Raw genomic sequence first — 17,015 nt, 5'->3', positions numbered from 1 at the left:
AACACAGTTGTAGTGAAATGGAGTTAGGATACTTACAAAAATGACGTAAACATCACTAGGTACCATGATCATTTCTCTTGGGAGAGATGAGTGCATAGTATGATAATGACATAATGAATAAACAACTTCAACAATATCTTTATAATAGACCCAAATTAAAAATCTCATATGATTATTTCTTACAGAAATCTTCAATATAAGCAGATGTCATTATTTTAAAGGACAGTTAAAAACTATCTTTCACAGGGCCAAAAACATGCAGTTTTGGTATTCATGAAGTTTCTACTTTCTATAGGGAAAAGAAAGAACAGATGTTTTCTCTGATACAATCTGTCCTTTAGAACACCCAGCTCTCCATGCACTTCCTTCTGTGTCATCCCTTCTGTAAGGCAGAGTTCCATTCAGTTGCTGTATCCAGCTGAAAGCCCAGGATCTCTAGTAGATGTACAATCTTTTCCTTTAAGTCTGATATAGTTATCTTTAGTTTAGAAACAGGCATTTGCTCTTAGCATGCATGCTCAATATAAAATGGTGACATAAACCAGGGGTCAGCAAACATTTTTTTGTAATGGGCCAGATGGTATGTATTTTCAGCTTTGTAGACCATACTGTCTCTGTTACAACTATTCAGCTGCCACTGAAGGGTGAAAGCAACCAGATATAAAACCAGATAGGCATGGCTGTGTTCCAATAAAAGCTTTAGTTACATAAACAGGCAAACTGGATTTGGCCTGTGGGTCATAGTTTTCCCACCCCAGCATATACACAAAATAAGCATGAAATTCTCATTTGGGGAAGAGGAGAATGAGAAATACATAGTGATTATAGGTCTATAGCAATGATCAAATCCTGCTGTATGTAAATTATAAAGTACAAGTCCTTTGGCCAGTCCACCTGGTAATCCATAGCTCTCTGGGAAGTTCTTCTTTGACTATTTTCTTCTTGGGTCATATCTTAAGTGAACATTGTCAAAATGTTCTTTTTGAGGACTACACAGTTTCAGAGCCAGCATCCTTGTGATCCAGCTGGGGTGTGTGTGTACTTGCTATAGGTGGAGGGATGGAGAGCTGTTACTCTTGGAGCTGAACAGCCACCATCCTTTGCAAGCCAGGATTGATTCTCTGTCAAAGTAATTCTCTGAAAACTTAGTTTTAGGACTATATGTCAATAAGTAAAACTGGTGATCTTGCCTAGATAGCATCTGAGTCTAAAAACTGTGATTTTTTTTTTTTTTTTTTTTTTACTGATTGTACTCCATCTACTCCCCTCCATCCCAGTCTTTCCTCTTCCCCAAAATATTGATAGTAACAGCTGTTTGGAGGCCATCTGATTAAAAAGGCTTGGGTGAGATGGTACCATGTTATTTCCATCTTCGACTTTGAGCTTGTATCCTTAGGTGCCAAGGTAACTGTTTTGTTCTTCTAAGGCTACCAGTAAGAAAGCCTCTATCATGTAGGCACACCTAGAGCCAAGGGAATAGAAAATGCAGTATTTATACTGGTCGGAGTGGTGTGTGTGTGTGTGTGGTTGGGTAGAATGATTAGCAGAGAATGCCTGATCACTGTCATAGTATCCTATTCTTTGTGGGTATGGCTTGATCTAGGATGTAATTTAGAATACCAAAAAGACAGATATGATACATATATTCTATGTAACATGATTATTGTTTCTGTTAACTAAGGTTTTGATAGTTAGTGAGCTCAAATCATACTCACTAACAGATACCTGGAAAGAGTTGTTCTGTGTTACTAGTTATACAGATAATGTATACTTGGACAAACAGTCAAGCTAAAAGTAGGTTAATGTCATTGTATTTGTTTTGTTTTGTTTTTAAACGAATACAAGACACCTTGCTAATATAGGTACCAGAATAGTATTTATTTCTTCTTTGGTCTTAGGTGAGCTTAGTAACAGAAAGAACCTTGATTCCATTTAGATAATTGTTTTGATTTTGTTCCAGTTTATATATAAAAGAATGAGCAATTGATACTCTAAAGTTCCTTTTGACTCAGCATTGCTGAAATGTTTTTGTTCAGAAAGATTTTTTAAGTCATGGTGATCCAATACCATCTGAGCCTAAAAAATCTACATAAAGTATGCATGTAGAGAGTATATCACTTTGGACAATATTATTTTACAACAACTCTGGGTATATTTTGGGAAATGTATACCAAGCAAATGAGCTATCTTATTATAATAGAATGTGGTATTTATAAACCCATTAACTATTTTTAAATATGTAATAATATTTATTTTGGTTCTGTAATAGTTGATCTATAGCCTTTTTCTGACAATTGTTAGAAAACAAATTGTTAGTTTTCCTTCCCAATTGCATCTACTTATAGAAAATAATTTTTATTATTACCAAGTTAGCCAGACTTTGAGGTTGAGGACACAGTCCTCCAGACTGCCAAGTCTGTTCAAGATAGAAGTTCAGGGGTTTCCTAAAACTACCCTCAGTTTCAACAGTTTACTAGAAAATCTCACAGAACTCTGTGAAGACGATTATACTCATGGAAAAGGATACATTAAAATCAGCTAAGGGTAGAGATGCATAGGAGAGAGTTTAGGAAGTTCCAGATGTCAAGCATTCTTTATCCTCAGTATGGATTTCCGTTGGTATTTGCAAGTGATAATACACACAGAATATCATCAGAGTCAGGAAGCTGACTCTCACTGAGCTCCAATCTCCAAAGTTTTTATTGAGGCTTCATTACTGAGGCATGCTTGATTGATTAATTACCCACATGGTTGAATTCAATCTCTAGTCCCCTCACTCTCCAGAGGTGAGACGATGTTGCATAACCCAGAGCCCCCACCCTAAATCATATGGTTGGTTATTCTAGTATGACTAGCTTCCATCCTAAGACTATCAGATGGGCCTGGTCTAGCCATCTCATTAGCATAAAATATCAGGTGTGGTCTGAGGGGCCCACCATGAAGAAAAAGACACTCCTATCACTGGAGAAATTCCAAAGGTTTAGAAGTTACCTCCCAGGATTCAGGAAAAAAACTTGATTTTACTGTACAGTTATCTGTACATAATGACCTACATGTAAATGACTATAGCTTGATCTGTTACCTATAACAGGAGAGCCTTATACAAATTATGCAAAAGATGGTTAATAAATATTTTACAAAAAAAGGAAGAGAATACAGATGAACCGGTTTGCAGGGCAAAAATTGAGACACAGATGTAGAGAACAAATGTATAGACACCAAGGGGGGAAAGCGGCGGGGGTGGTGGTGGTGGTGGTGTGATGAATTGGGAGATTGGGACTGACATGTATACACTGATGTGTATAAAATGGATGACTAATAAGAACCTGCTGTAGAAAAAAATAAAATTCAAAAATTAAAAAAGAAAAGAAAAGAAGTAATGTTTTTTTAGCTCCTATTTATGTGCCTGGCATTATAACTGACACTCTGTGTATGCATAATACACATTTGGTGTGTATTATGTCACTTAATTTTCATAAAAACCTAACAAGGAGGGTATTGTATCAGCATTTTTCAAATAAAGAAACAGGTTCAGAGAAGTTAAATAGCCAGCTCAGAAGTTGGGCACTGGGGTTCAAACACAACATATCTGACTATAAAATACCCAGTTTTTGTTTTCAGAAATGGTTCTGTTTTTATCTAAGTTAAATGGTTAAAACTAAAAGAGCCATGAACTCAAAGGGCTTCCTGGGATGCCAAGTGGGTGGAGCTTTTGCATGGGAACAAAAGCTGGAACCTATTCAACGTGTTTTAATTGAGGATTACAGTTAAAAAAAAAAAAAAGGTCTACACCTCTTGAAATTTCTAGCTGTTCCATCTACGCAACGTTCCTATCGAATCTGAGTCTGCACTAGAGTATATGATTCAGTTTCTGAATGTTGACAATAATCATGGTCTTTTTTGAGCTTGTTCAGATTGCTCTATAAGTATTATTTCTAGCCTCAATGACCAAGATTTGGAAGGGGTCAATATGTACGATAGAAAAATATAACAGTAATCAGTGTGGAAAAGCAGTAACTAAAGACATCCTGTTCTTCAGTCAGAATATTCAACCAGTAATTCCAGGTTACCCCTTGAGCAGGAAAATAGCAGGCATTCTATTTGGATGGAATATTCAGGTAAGAAATAAGTCAATGTTTTGTAAGGAGGGGAGGGTCACCATTTTGGAGCTGGTCCAAATTGTAGGAGGTATATGTGGAGAATATGGTATCAGTAATTCAGTGCTTGCTTGCCTTCTCAGGATACTTTAATGGATTTAAGTTTTTAAGTGAACTGAACACTGAAAATATTAGTAACCCACAATCAAAATATTCTTTGAAACAACAGTTGAATGGTTTCTAAATGAAAGGTAAGAGACCCTTTCAGGAATCAATGGAGATCTGTGCCTCTGTGGCTTCATTTACCAGATTTGTGCTTTGACCAGCTGATAGCTCAGAATCTGCCCTCTGTGCCAAGTCTAATTGCCCAGCTCTAGTTCCCAGTTCCCATGAATTTTTTTCTTCAAAGAGAATTTGTAAATATACTTAAAATTTAATATGTAAAGTTGAAAACGTTTCAAATATTCCAAAACTTAGAGGCAGTTATACTTATTAGAGATGATAGAGACACCAGCAATATCTGTTTAAAATCTTTTTTCTATTAAAAATAAAATATTAAAGATAAAAATAAGACCCACATAAGTATCTTTTGTCTCTTTCTTGCAAGACATAGGAACTATCCTGATTTGGTAATTTCATTCCTGTGCATATTTTTACATTTTACTAAAACTAAATTTAGTTACTCCTCATTATACATGGTGTATTTGCAAATTTGCCTACACGCCGAAATCTATTTGTAATACCAAAATCAATACTCATGGCACTTTCATGGTCATTTACTGACTTGCACAGAGGCACAAAATTTTTGAGTTGCCCATTACACCTGTTTCCAGCTGCGGTTGAATAAGGCAATGCTCCGCCCTCTTGTTTCAGTTCTCATACTCTGTAAACAAGTGTCCTTTAGTAGTTTATTTAGTGCCACTTTTTAAACAATGTGCTTGCTTCTTTTCACATTTTTGGTGAGTGTGCCATTTAAAATGGTTCCCAGTGTAGTACTGAGGTGCTGTCTAGTGTTCTCAAGTGCAAGTATGCTGTGATGTGCCTTATGGAGAAAATATGTTTGATGGGTTTCATTCAGGCATGAGTTATTTTCATTCAGGCATGAGCTGAGTGCTGTGGGCCATAAAGTCAATGTTAATGAAGCAAAAATGTGGTATATCAAGAAAAGGGAAGAGGAAATTTGCTGACTGTACATGAGACCACTTTGTAACATCTACTGTGTGTTATGAAGCTACAGAAAAGACTGAAATGTGACTAAATTTATGGATTCATAAGATGGCAACCAATTTTTTAAAAAGGGTAGTGGACAGCATTGTTGTGAGGCTGAAGGCCAAAGAAATTTACAGTCACATTAGCCAGGGTCAGAAAAATGATAAACCCTTCTCGGATAGTGCTGGCTGGCTCACATGTTTCAAAAGTCAATATAACATAAAGAATGGTAAACTTGCAGGTGAGGCAGGTTCTGTAGAACAAATAGTACAGCCACGAACATCATTTTACATATCCCTTATACACATGTGTGGGGATTAGACATAAGTGGACTTTCCAGGCCACATAGTATAAGTTATATTAATCACTTATTTTCACAATAATGATGTGTGATAAATCACTGCAGAATTCAGTGACATAAGGACAGAAGATACTTATTTTTCACTTATGTGTCTGCAAGTTGGTTGCCCTTCAGCTGATCCAGGCTACACTTGGCAGGGCTTTGCTCTAAGCTGAAGGTTTGGTCAAAGTCCTCCCCAAATATTTTTTATCCTTCTTGGATCAGTGGCTACCATGTACATATTCTTCTTGTAATACGATGTAGGAACCCTAGAGGACAAGCATGTTTCTTTTTTTGCATTTTACAGTTTATTGTCTCACTTATTTATTTTTAAAATTTTTATTGGAGTATAGTTGATTACAATGTTGAGTTAGTTTCAGGTGTACAGCAAAGTGAATCAGTTATACATATACATATATGTACTCTTATTTTAGATTCTTTTCCCCTATAGGCCATTACAGAGTATTGGGTAGAGTTCCATGTACTGTACAGTAGGTTCTTATTTGTTATCTTTTTTTTTTTTTTTTTGGGAGCATGCGGGCCTCTCACTGTTGTGGCCTCTCCCGTTGCGGAGCACAGGCTCCGGATGCGCAGGCTCAGCGGCCATGGCTCACGGGCCTAGCTGCTCCGTGGCATGTGGGATCTTCCTGGACCGGGGCACGATCCCCCATCCCCTGCATCGGCAGGCGGACTCTCAACCACTGCACCGCCAGGGAAGCCCTGTTATCTATTTTACATAGTGTAGTGTGTATATGTCAATCCCAATCTCCCAATTTACCCCCCACCCCTTATCCCCTGGTAACCATAAGTTTGTTTTCTACATTGGTGACTGTACTTATGTTTTGTAAATGAGTTCATTTGTACCTTTTTTTTAGATTCCACATATAAGCAGTATCATATGATATTTGTCTTTCTCTGTCTGACTTATTTCACTCAGTATGACAATCTCTAGGTCCATGTTGCTGCAAATGGCATTATTTTTTTCTTTTTTATGACTGAATAATATTCCATTGTATATATGTACCACATCTTCTTTATCCATTCCTCTGTTGATGGACATTGAGGTTGCTTCCATGTCTTGGCTATTGTAAACAGTGCTGCAATGAACATGGGGTGCATGTATCTTTTCAAATTATGGTTTTCTCCAGGTATATGCCTAGAAGTAGGATTGGTGGGTCATATGGTAGTTCTACTTTTAGTTTTCTTGTTTTTTTCTTTGTGGTACGCGGGCCTCTCACTGTTGTGGCCTCTCCCGTTGCGGAGCACAGGCTCCGGACGTGCAGGCTCAGAGGCCATGGCTCACGGGCCCAGCTGCTCCGCGGCATGTGGGATCTTCCCGGACTGGGGCACGAGCCCGTGTCCCCTGCATCGGCAGGCGGACTCTCAACCACTGTGAGAAAAATAGGGAAGCCCTATTTTTAGTTTTTTAAGGAGCCTCCATACTCTTCTCCATAGTGGCTATACCAATTTACATTCTCACCAACAGTGTAGGAGGGTTCCCTTTTCTTCACACCCTCTCCAGCATTTATTATTTGTAGATTTTTTTGACGATGGCCATTCTGACCAGTGTGAGTTGATACCTCATTGTAGTTTTGATTTGCATTTCTCTAATAATTAGTCATGTTGAGCATCTTTTCATGTGCTTTTTGGCCATCTGTATGTATTCTTTGGAGAAATGTCTATTTAGATCTTCCACCCATTTTTCGATGGGGTTGTGTGTTTTTTATATATTGAGCTCCATGAGCTGTTTGTATATGAACCCAAGGCCTTTCAGTTTCCAAACCGTACTCTTTTTCTACTGCATTAGATAGGAGCCTGTAATAGTTGGTGGCAATATTTGGGGATAACAACAATATCTTCAAAGAATTTTAATTTTATCTTATTCCGAAAAAGCATTTGAATAGGTTACAAAGCTCTGTAAAGAGTAGCAAAGTTTAACACAATTATAACTACAGCAAGTTGAAAATTAGGTTAACATTCATTTTCAACACATTACAGAATTCTTCAGAATGTGCAGTGTGACTTAGCTACTTGATCCTATTCATTTCCCTTTTACAGATTTTTAAGCATATTTGAAGTCTCTGCTCATGTCACATTTGCTAACCTCTCATTGACTATAGCAGATCACTGGCCAAACCCAATATCAAAGTTATGGTGAAACATGCTTCTTTTGTGGAGGTTGGAGGGGAAGGGGGAATAACTATTTGATGAACAATAATCGAATTTATCACATTAGTCCCATGTTTCTATTTAAATGAATGGAATATACCAATTTACATTCTCAATATATAATTTATAGTAGCAATACATATGAGTTCCTTTTGCCTATGTCTGTGCCAATAATAAATGTTAGAAGTATTTTAATTTTCACTCATATTTTGTCATTAGGTAATGCCATTATTTCAGTTTGCACATTTTCATGGGAAGTGTGAGAGTGAGAGGGCCTCCTTGGCAGCATTGCAAGAGATCCCTCTCAGCATCTGGATAGCAGATAGAGCTGAATATTAATTTTAGGAATGGCAGAATTTCAAAGAAGCCTTATTATTTGGCCTTGGCAAGTCAGGGACCTAAAAGGAAAGTGGTCAGATGTGAGATTTGGGATAGGTATCCTGGATATATGCAGTTAAAAACCTTGAACCCACAGAGTCCCACAATAGGGGAAAATCTCATCAGAATTCAGATGGAGTATTTCTGGGCCTATCAAAGGAAGAGAGGGGTTATGTGCTAAAGAAGCTGTAGGATCTAGCTAACCTAACTGGGAGAATATGCCTGAGAATTTGAAAGTCGATCTTGAGAGGCCTAGACCAAATAGAAAAAAGAGAAAAGAAAAAAAAAAAAAAAAGAAACTAGCTAAAGGGGAGGGAGTTTGTTTATTTATAAGCCCAGCTGGAGATTATGTAGAGATTTTCCCCAAATTGTGAGTTTGTTCATATGGGAATTCTTTCCTGTGACATAGGATTTAAATCCTATCAAGGACCCAGGAGATTGTTCTAATACACTGCTTAGATGGATCTTGGAGGCTTTATAAAAGTGATGACACACATGAAATGATGCCAGAACTGCTGTGATAGACTTTAGAGGAAAAGGTAAAAGGATTACAGTAGGCATGCTAGAATGGATATACTCCATAGGACCCCAAACTCCCCAGCTGATTATGTTCCATAGGAGAGCTTGGGAACAGTCCACTTACCAAGTCAATATGGAATGCCCTGATAAGAGAGGAGCACAAGTGTTATTGAGAAGCTCATTAATTGTTGCCCTCTGGAGGCCAAGGTGATGGTAGGAAATGCTATTAAAGAATTGGGCTTTTTAGTAATAGGGATCATAGGATTCCAGAATTGTGGGGCTTAGTGGAAGAACTTAACTGTTAGAAGCATTGTGGGTATGTTATAGCTTCTGAGTGGCAGAGCCAGGATTAAGCCCATGTCTATCTTCAAAGTAAGGATTGCGGATGAGTGCCTCTAGAGAGTTTTATGAGAAAAAGATTGGGACTCGAATATGTAGCAAGGCTGAATGGTAGCAAGGGAGCCCTGATCTATGTGGGATCTTTGGAGCTGGCTAAGAGAATTTGGTATTTATAGGGATAAAATTTGGTGGCAGCCAGCAAGGACTGTATCTGTATATCTGTATCTGTGTCTGTAAATATATCTGCATCCATATCTATCTATCTAGATAATATTTTTCCATATCTCCCTATATTTATAGATCTACATGCATATATATATACATATGTTCTTGATATTTTATATTATATACACATTATATATGAACATATATTGATGTGTGTGTATGCACACACAAAGAGAAAGCTAACCTCAACCTTCAGCTAATTCATGTTTGATCTTTTCCTTACATATGGAATATATATGTTCTGCATATATATTCACTATATATGTTCTATATATACAGAAAAAATCAAGAATGGATGGAAAAGATAACTCCTAGATTTTTTAAGGTTATTGGATACAAGATCTGAGTTGCTATTGATACACAGGTAATTAGTATAATTATAATGCCATGTTAGGCTAGGGGGTATTTGGAGGTCAGGTAATATATGGAGTTCTAACGAACTCCATCTCAGATGGTCCATTGTATCTTTGGCATGCCAGTTGTATTTTCTTCACGTTGCAATGGTATAATTTTAATGAATATACTCAGCATTTGGCAGAGATTTCACATTTTTTTAAACATCTTTATTGGAGTATTATTGCTTTACAATGGTGTGTTAGTTTCTGCTGTATAACAAAGTGAATCAGCTACACATATACATATATCCCCATATCTCCTCCCTATTGTGTATCCCTCCCACCCTCTACATCGCACCCCTCTACGTGGACACAAAGCACCGAGCTGATATCCCTGTGCTATGTGGCTGCTTCCCACTAGCTATCTATTTTACGTTTGGTAGTGTATATATGTCCATGCCACTCTCTCATTTCGTCCCAGCTTACACTTCCCCCTCCCCATATCCTCAAGTCCATTCTCTACATCTGCGTCTTTGTTCCTGTCCTGTCCCTAGGTTGTTCAGAAACTTTTTTTTTGTTTTTTTTTAGATTCCATATATATGTGTTAGAATACGGTATTTGTTTCTCTCTTTCTGACTTACTTCACTTTGTATGACAGACTCTAGGTCCATCCACCTCACTACAAAAAACTCAATTTCATTTCCCTTTATGGCTGAGTAATATTCCATTGTATACATGTGCCACATCTTCTTTATCCGTTCATTTATTGATGGACACTTAGGTTGCTTCCATGTCCTGGTTATTGTAAATAGAGCTGCAATGAACATTTTGGTACATGACTGTTTTTGAATTATGGTTTTCTCAGGGTATATGCCCAGTAGTGGGATTGCTGGGTCATATGGTAGTTCTATTTTTAGTTTTTTAAGGAACCTCCATACTGTTCTCCATAGTGACTGTATCAACTTACATTCCCACCAACAGTGCAAGAGGGTTCCCTTTTCTCCACACCCTCTCTAGCATTTTATTGTTTGTAGATTTTTTGATGATGGCCATTCTGACTGGTGTGACATGATACTTCATTGTAGTTTTGAGTTGCATTCCTCTACTGATTAGTGATGTTGAGCATCTTTTCATGTGTTTGTTGGCAATCTGTATATCTTCTTTGGAGAAATGTCTATTTAGGTCTTCTGCCGATTTTTGGATTGGGTTGTTTGTTTTTTTGATATTGAGCTGCATGGGTTGTTTGTAAATTTTGGAGATTAATCCTTTGTCAGTTGCTTCATTTGCAAATATTTTCTCCCATTCTGAGGGTTGCATTTTCATCTTGTTTATGGTTTCCTTTGCTGCGCAAAAACTTTTAAGTTTCATTAGGCCCCATTTGTTTATTTTTGTTTTTATTTCCATTTCTCTAGGAGGTGGGTCAAAAAGGATCTTGCTATGATTTATGTCATAGAGTGTTCTGCCTATGTTTTCCTCTAAGAGTTTGATAGGTTCTGGCCTTACGTTTAGGTCTTTAATCCATTTTGAGCTTATTTTTGTGTATGGTGTTAGGGAGTGATCTAATCTCATACTTTTACATGTACCTGTCCAGTTTTCCCAGCACCACTTATTGAAGATGCTGTCTTTTCTCCACTGTACATTCCTGCCTCCTTTATCAAAGATAAGGTGACCATATGTGCGTGGGTTTATCTCTGGGCTTTCTATCCTGTTCCATTGATTTATCTTTCTTTTTTTGTGCCAGTACCATACTCTCTTGATTACTGTAGCTTTGTAGTATAGTCTGAAGTCAGGGAGCCTGATTCCTCCAGCTCTGTTTTTCGTTCTGAAGATTGCTTTGGCTATTCGGGGTCTTTTGTGTTTCCATACAAATTGTGAAATTTTTTGTTCTAGTTCTGTGAAAAATACCAGTGGTAGTTTGATAGGGATTGCACTGAATCTGTAGATTGCTTTGGGTAGTAGAGTCATTTTCATAATGTTGATTCTTCCAATCCAAGAACATGGTATCTCTCTCCATCTATTTGTATCATCTTTAATTTCTTTCATCAGTGTCTTATAATTTTCTGCATACAGGTCTTTTGTCTCCTTAGGTAGGTTTATTCCTAGATATTTTATTCTTTTTGTTGCAATGGTAAATGGGAGTGTTTTCTTGATTTTACTTTCATATTTTTCATCATTAGTGTATAGGAATGCCAAAGATTTCTGTGCATTAATTTTGTATCCTGCTACTTTACCAAATTCATTGATTAGCTCTAGTAGTTTGCTGGTAGCATCTTTAGGATTCTCTATGTATAGTATCATGTCATCTGCAAACAGTGACAGCTTTACTTCTTCTTTTCCGATTTGGATTCCTTTTACTTCCTTTTCTTCCCTGATTGCTGTGGCTAAAACTTCCAAAACTATGTTGAATAAGAGTGGTGAGAGTGGGCAACCTTGTCTTATTCCTGATCTTAGTGGAAATGCTTTCAGTTTTTCACCATTGAGGACGATGTTGGCTGTGGGTTTGTTATATATGGGCTTTATTATGTTGAGGAAAGTTCCCTCTATGCCTACTTTCTGGAGGGTTTTTATCATAAATTGGTGTTGAATTTTGTCAAAAGCTTTCTCTGCATCTATTGAGATGATCCTATGGTTTTTCTCCTTCAATTTGTTAATATGGTGTACCACGTTGATTGATTTGCGTATATTGAAGAATCCTTGCATTCCTGGAATAAACCCCACTTGATCATGGTGTATGATCCTTTTAATGTGCTGTTGGATTCTGTTTGCTAGTATTTTGTTGAGGATTTTTGCGTCTGTGTTCATCAGTGATATTGACCTGTAGTTTTCTTTCTTTGTGACAACGTTGTGACAGCAAGAGTTTTGGTATGAGTGTGATGGTGGCCTCATAGAATGAGTTTGAGAGTGTTCCTCCCTCTGCTATATTTTGGAAGAGTTTGAGAAGGATAGGTGTTAGCTCTTCTCTAAATGTTTGATAGAATTTGCCTGTGAAGCCATCGGGTCCTGGGCTTTTGTTTGTTGGAATATTTTTAATCACAGTCTCAATTTCAGTGCTTGTGATTGGTCTGTTTATATTTTCTGTTTCTTCCTGCCTCAGTCTCAGAAGGTTCTGCTTTTCTAAGAATGTGTCTATTTCTTCCAAGTTGTCCATTTTATTGGCATATAGTTGCTCGTAATAATCTCTCATGATCCTTTGTATTTCTGCAGTGTCAGTTGTTACTTCTCCTTTTTCATTTCTAATTCTGTTGATTTGAGTCTTCTCCCATTTTTTCTTGATGAGTCTGGCTAATGGTTTATCAATTTTGTTTATCTTCTCAAAGAACCAGCTTTTAATATTATTGATCTTTGCTATCGTTTCCTTCATTTCTGTTTCATTTATTTCTGATCTGATCTGTATGATTTCCTTCCTTCTGCTAACTTTGGGTTTTTTTGTTCTTCTTTCTCTAATTGCTTTAGGTGTAAGGTTAGGTTATTTATTTGAGATTTTTCTTGTTTCTTGAGGTAGGATTGTATTGTTATAAACTTCCCTCTTAGAACTGCTTTTGCTGCATCCCATAGGTTTTGGTTTGTCGTGTTTTCATTGTCATTTGTTTCTAGGTATTTTTTGATTTCCTCTTAGATTTATTCAGTGATCTGTTCATTTTTAGGTAGTGTATTGTTTAGCCTCCATGTATTTGTATTTTTTACAGATTTTTTCCAGTAATTGATGTCTAGTCTCATAGTGTTGTGGTTGGAAAAGATACTTGATACAATTTCAGTTTTCTTACATTTACCAAGGCGTGATTTGTGACCCATGGTATGATCTGTCCTGGAGAATGTTCCATGAGCATGTGAGAGAAAGTTTATTCTGTTTTTTTTGGATGGAATGTCTTATAAATATTAATTAACTCCATCTTGTTTAATGTATCATTTAAAACTTGTGTTTCCTTATTTATTTTCATTTTGTTTGATCTGTCCCTTGGTGAATGTGGGGTGTTAAAGCCCCCTACTATGATTGTGTTACTGTCGATTTCCCCTTTTATGGCTGGTAGCATTTGCCTTATGTATTGAGGTGCTCCTATGTTGGGTGCATCAATATTTTCAATTGTTATATCTTCTTCTTGGATTGGTCCCTTGATCATTATGTAGTGTCCTTCTTTGTCTCTTGTAATAGTCTTTGTTTTAGTCTATTTTGTCTGATGTGAGAATTGCTACTCCAGCTTTCTTTTGATTTCCATTTGCATGGAATATCTTTTTCCATCCCCTCATTTTCAGTCTATATGTGTCCCTAGGTCTGAAGTGGGTCTCTTGTAGACAGCATACATATGGGTCTTGTTTTTGTATCCATTCAGCCAGTCTGTGTCTTTTGGTTGGAGCATTTAATCCATTTACATTTAAGGTAATTATCAATATGTATGTTCCTATAACCATTTTCTTAATTGTTTTGGGTTTGTTATTGTAGGTCTTTCCTTCTCTTGTGTTTCCTGCCTAGAGAAGTTCCTTTAGCATTTGTTGTAAAGTTGGTTTGGTGGTGCTGAAATCTCTTAGCTTTTGCTTGTCTCTAAAGCTTTTAATTTCTCCATCGAATCTGAATGAGATCCTTGGTGGGTAGAGTAGTCTTGCTTGTAGGTTTTTCCCTTTCATCACTTTAAATGTGTCCTGCCACTCCCTTCTGGCTTGCAGAGTTTCTGCTGAAAGATGAGCTGTTAACCTTATGGGGATTCCCTTGTGTATTATGTGTTGTTTTTCCCTTGCTGCTTTTAATATTTTTTCTTTGTATTTAATTTTTGATAGGATTTTTTTTTTTTTTTTTTTTTTTTTTTTTTGCGGTACGCGGGCCTCTCACTGTCGTGGCCTCTCCCGTTGTGGAGCACAGGCTCCGGACACGCAGGCTCAGTGGCCATGGCTCATGGGCCTAGCCGCTCCACGGCATGTGGGATATTCCCGGACCGGGGCATGAACCCGTGTCCCTTGCATCGGCAGGCAGACTCTCAACCACTGCACCACCAGGGAAGCCTTGATAGTTTGATTAATATGTGTCTTGGCATGTTTCTCCTTGGATTTATCCTGTATGGGACTCTCTGTGCTTCCTGGACTTGAATAACTATTTCCTTTCCCATATTAGGGAAGTTTTCAGCTATAATCTATTCAAATATTTTCTCAGTCACTTTCTTTTTCTCTTCTTTTTCTGGACCCCTGTAATTTGAATGTTGGTGTATTTAATGTTGTCCCAGCAGTCTCTGAGACTGTCCTCAATTCTTTTCATTCTTTTTTCTTTATTCTGCTCTGCAGTTGTTACTTCCACTATTTTATCTTCCAGGTCACTTATCCGTTCTTCTGCCTCAGTTATTTTGCTATTGATTCCTTGTAGAGAAGTTTAAATTTTATTTATTGTGTTGTTCATCATTGTTTGTTTGCTCTTTAGTTCTTCTAGGTCTTTGTTAAACGTTTCTTGTATTTTCTCCATTCTATTTCCAAGATTTGGATAATGTTTACTAACATTACTCTGAATTCTTTTTCAGGTAGACTGCCTATTTCCTCTTTATCTGTTTGGTCTTCTGGGTTTTTACCTTGCTCCTTCATCTACTGTTTGTTTCTCTGTCTTCTCATTTTGTTTAACTTTCTCTGTTTGTGGTCTCCTTTTCACAGGCTGCAGGTTCGTAGTTCCTGTTGTTTTTGGTGTCTGCCCCAGTGGCTAATGTTGGTTCAGAGGGTTGTGTAGGCTTCTTTGTGGAGGGGACTGGTACCTGTGTTCTGGAGGATGAGGCTGGATATTGTCTTTCTGGTGGGCAGGACTGCATCCGGTGGTGTGTTTGGGGTCTCTGTGACCTTATTATGATTGTAGGCAGCCTCTCTGCTAATGGGTGTTGTTGTGTTTCTGTCTTGCTAGTTGTTTGGCATAGGGTGTCCAACACTGTAGCTTGCTGGTCGTTAAATGGAGCTGGGTCTTAGTGGTTAGAAAGCGATCTCTGGGAGACCTTTCACCGTTTACTATTACATGCAGCTAGGAGGGCTCGGCTCTCCCACCTCAGAGGCACAGGCCTGACACCCGGCCTGAGCACCAAGACCCTGTTATCCACATGGCTTAGAAGAAAAGGAGAAAAAATGAAAGAAAGAAAGTTATTAAATTAAAAAATAATTAGTAAAAAAAATTAAAAAGTAATAAAAAAAGAGAAAGAAAGAAGAGAGCAACGAACACAAAAAACAAATCCACCAATGATAACAACCACTAAAAACTAACGATACTAAAACAAAAAAACATGGACAGACAGAACATAGGAGAAATGGTAAAAGCAAAGCTATACAGACAAAATCGCACAAAGAAGCATACACATACATACTCACCAAAAGAGAAAAAGGAAAAAAATGTATATTGTTGTTCCCAAAGTCCAACGTCTCAGTTTGGGGATGATTCGTTGTCTGTTTAGGTATTCCACGGATACAGGGTACATCAAGTTGATTGTGGAGATTTAATCCGTTGCTCCTGAGGCTGCCGGGAGAGATTTCCCTTTCTCTTCTGTGTTCGCACAGCTTCTGGGATTCAGCTTTGGATATGCCCCTGCCTCTGCGTGTAGGTCGCCTGAGGGCGTCTGTTCCCCGCTCAAGCAGGATGGGGTTAAAGGAGCAGCTGATTCGGGGGCTCTGTCTCACTCAGGCCGGGGGGGAGGGAGGGGTATGGAATGCGATGCGAGCCTGCGGCGGCAAAGGCCAGCGTGACATTGCAACAGCCTGAGGCTCACTGTGTGTTCTCCCAGGGAGGTTGTCCGTGGATCATGGGACCCTGACAGTGGTAGGCTGCACAGACTCCCGGGAGGGGAAGTGTGGATAGTGACCTGTGCTCGCACACAGGCTTCTTGGTGGCTGTAGCAGCAGCCTTAGTGTCTCATGCCCGTCTCTCGTGTCCACGTTGATAGCTGAGGCTCGAACCCGTCTCTGGAGCTTGTTTAGGCGGTGCTCTGAATCGCCTCTTCTTGCGCACGCACCCTGAAACAATGGCCTTTTGACTCTTAGGCAATTCCAGACTTATTCCCGGACTCCCTCCCGGCTAGCTGTGGCGCACTAGCCCCTTGCAGGCTGTGTTCACGGAGCCAACCCCAGTCCTCTCCCTGGGATCTGATCTCTGAAGCCTGAGCCTCAGCTCCCAGGCCCCACCTGTCCCATCCGGCGGGTTAGCAGACAAGCCTCTCGGCTTCTCCGTGGCTCTGAAACTCCCCGCCTGCCGCCACTCCCCCAACCCCCCACCCCACCCCCACCGTCTCCGCCAGTGAAGGAGCTTCCTAGTGTGTGGAAACTTTTCCTTCTTCACAGATCCCTCCCACTGGTGCAGGTCCATTCCTTATTCTTTTGTCTGTTTTTTTTTTTTTTTCTTTTGCCCTACCCAGGTATGTGGGGAGTTTCTTGCCTTTTGGGAGGTCTGAGGTCTTCTGC

The sequence above is a fragment of the Monodon monoceros genome, unplaced genomic scaffold (genome assembly GCF_005190385.1).
Source record: "Monodon monoceros isolate NGI ecotype Baffin Bay Population unplaced genomic scaffold, NGI_Narwhal_1 Super_Scaffold_21, whole genome shotgun sequence".
Lineage (NCBI taxonomy): Eukaryota > Metazoa > Chordata > Mammalia > Artiodactyla > Monodontidae > Monodon > Monodon monoceros.
The sequence above is the reverse complement of the archived record's forward strand: the minus strand, read 5'-3'. Positions refer to the sequence as shown.